The sequence below is a fragment of the Salvelinus sp. IW2-2015 genome, unplaced genomic scaffold, assembly GCF_002910315.2.
Source record: "Salvelinus sp. IW2-2015 unplaced genomic scaffold, ASM291031v2 Un_scaffold1565, whole genome shotgun sequence".
In the NCBI taxonomy this organism is placed as follows: domain Eukaryota; kingdom Metazoa; phylum Chordata; class Actinopteri; order Salmoniformes; family Salmonidae; genus Salvelinus; species Salvelinus sp. IW2-2015.
In genome coordinates this window covers 77076-80158 of record NW_019942993.1, presented here as the reverse complement: position 1 = coordinate 80158, position 3083 = coordinate 77076, and positions in this window count along the sequence as shown.

Sequence of the window (3083 nt, the reverse complement as noted above, 5' to 3'; positions counted from 1 at the left end):
GAGCATAAACATCTTGCATTTTACTTCCTGGTCGGGGAAAGTGCTGCCAAAGACTTGTGTTCCACTCAGAGAAAAAATTAAACGTTTTTAGAAACTTGAGACTCTTTTCTATCCAATACTATTAACAATATGCTATTGTAAGAGCAGAAATTGATTAAAAGGCCGTTTGAAAATTTGCGCATATTTTCCAGTTTTTCCAATTCGCCCCCTCCAGCCCAAACAGGTTTTAAGGTGACAGTTATGGAGAAGATCAATGGAAGGTGGAAGGGCAGGAAACAGCTATGGAGAAAACCAATGGAAAGTGGAGGGGAGGGTGAGAATGTGTTATAGCAAGGACCAATGGAAGGTGGTTGGTGTCGACTGATGGTGTAGCTGATCGGCTGTGGTAGCTGTAATGGTAAGTGAGAGGTAATTAGACATAAAAGTCTACTATGCAGCACTCCATGCGCTGAACATAGCCCAGCAACAACACCGCCACATTTATCTTCATCTATTTAGCAGGTGGCACAGAAGCAGGACCAACATAACACACCTTCTCCATCTCCCCTTTCCTCCCTGGCTCCCTCTCTCTTTCTTTCTTTGTCTGTCCTTCACTTTTTACTTTCTTTTGATCCCATCCCTGCCAAGATGGCAACTGAACATGTGTATCTTGTGCGCAAGTGTTTTTTGTTGTAATCTTATCGGAGAAAGCAAACAGATATCAATTGCTCCAGTGCCATTGCTGAAAGCTTCTCCACCATGCATCTGTTGGGTTGAAAGCCTCCTCTCCTACCCAGCCTCTTGACACAAGCCTCTCCCATATGGATGTGATACCTAGGCTACTACCGGTGTGCTGCACTGATTGGCTCCCACCTTTCGGTCTGCTCCCGACTACCCAGGCCTTCTCCCTCCCTATCTAGTACAGGTAGCCCCGCCACTTGCCCCATTCTCCCCCGGGCTTTGCTCACCACTCCAGCACACACAGCCCACGCACACACCACAGTCTCTGATCCAAATTGTATCTTTAGCTTGTGTACTTTTACTCTGGAACTTGTATCCATTTAGATTTGTATTATTTGGACTTTATTGTTATTTTATTGTAATTTAGGCATATTTGTGATTAGTATGCAACTGCATAGGCTTAATATTTTTGATCAGAGTCTTAAAAAACTTATGCTAATTTCTCATGTTGATTTATAGGCTCAAAATGAACATGTTGCTGTGGTTGCTATTGTCTACCCTTGACTCTTACACTGATGATGATGCATTTAGGGCCTGATGCCCTTTAACCTCTCTAGGGTACGTGAGAGGTTAGCGTCCCACCTCTTCAACAGCCAGTGAAACTGCAGGGCGCCAAATTCAAATACAGAAATACTCATTATAAAAATTCAGAAAACAAAACATATTTTACATAGGTTTAAAGATTAACTTCTTGTGAATCCAACCACGGTGTCAGATTTTAACTTCTTTGGGCTGCAAGCCCGAAGCCGGGCACAATATGACAACAGCCACTTCAAGTGCAGGGCGCGAAACTCAAAATATATTTTTTTGAAATATTTAACTTTCGCACATTAACAGTCCAATACAGCAAATGAAAGATAAACATCTTGTGAATCCAGCCAAGCATGTCGATCTTTTTTAATGTTTTACAGCGAAAACACCACATATATTTATGTTAGCTCACCAAAAATACAAAAAAGGACAGACAGTTTTCACAGCACAGGTAGCATGCACAAAGCCAACCTAACTAACCAAGAACCAACCAAACTAACCAGAAAACAACTTCATCAGATGACAGTCTTATAACATGTTATACAATAAATCTATGTTTTGTTCGAAACATTTGCATATGAGGTATAAATCAGTGTTACAGTGCAGCTACCATCACAGCTACCGTCAGAAATAGCACGAAGCAGCCAGAGTAATTACAGACACCAACGTAAATAACCTAAATACTCATCATAAAAACATTTCTGAAAAATACATGGTGTACAGCAAATGAAAGACAGGCATCTTGTGATTCCAGCCAATGTTTCCGATTTCTTAAGTGTTTTACGCGAAAACACAATATAGCATTATATTAGCTTACCACAATAGCCAGAAACACAAGCCATTTACCAGCAGCAAAAGTTAGCGATCGTAACAAACCAGCAAAAGATATATAATTTTTGACTAACCTTGATAAGCTTCATCAGATGACAGTCCTATAATATCAGGTTATACATACACTTATGTTTTGTTCGAAAATGTGCATATTTAGAGCTGAAATCAGTGGTTATACATTGTGCTAACGTAGCAGCTTTTTCCCAGAATGTGCGGATATTTTTATGACACTCAACTATTCTGACCAAATAACTATTCATAAACATGACTAAAAAATACATGTGTATAGGAAATGATAGATACACTAGTTCTTAATGCAATCGCCGTGTTAGAATTCTAAAAATAACTTCATTACGACATCCAGCTTAGTTAAAGCGAGAGAGTGCCCAAAATCTGGGCGCAAACTACTAGTTCACATGTTCGACAGATATATGAAGTAGCATCATAAAATGGGTCCTACTTTTGATGATCTTCCATCAGAATGTTGTACAAGGGGTCCTTTGTCGGGAACAATCGTTGTTTGGTTTTAGAATGTCCTCTTCTCCAGTCAATTAGCACGGAAAGCTAGCAAAGTGGCGCGAAGCTCTCCTTCCTGAACAAACGCAGACAAAGCAACACGCCTAACGTCCCGAAAAAATTTCAATAATCTAATAAAACTATATTGAAAAAACATACTTTAGGCCTAACCGAGGGGGCCAGGTGCACGGTGTTTCCTCCAACACATTGGTGCGGCTGGCTTCCGGATTGGAGGCGCGCTGTGTTAAGAAGCAGTGCGGCTTGGTTGGGTTGTGCTTCGGAGGACGCATGGCTTTCGACCTTCGTCTCTCCCGAGCCCGTACGGGAGTTGTAGCGATGAGACAAGATAGTAATTACTAGCGATTGGATACCACGAAAATTGGGGAGAAAAAGGGGATAAAATAAAAAAATAAAAAAATAAATTGAAAAAACATACTTTACGATGATATTGTCCCATTTATCAAATAAAATCAAAGCCGGAGATA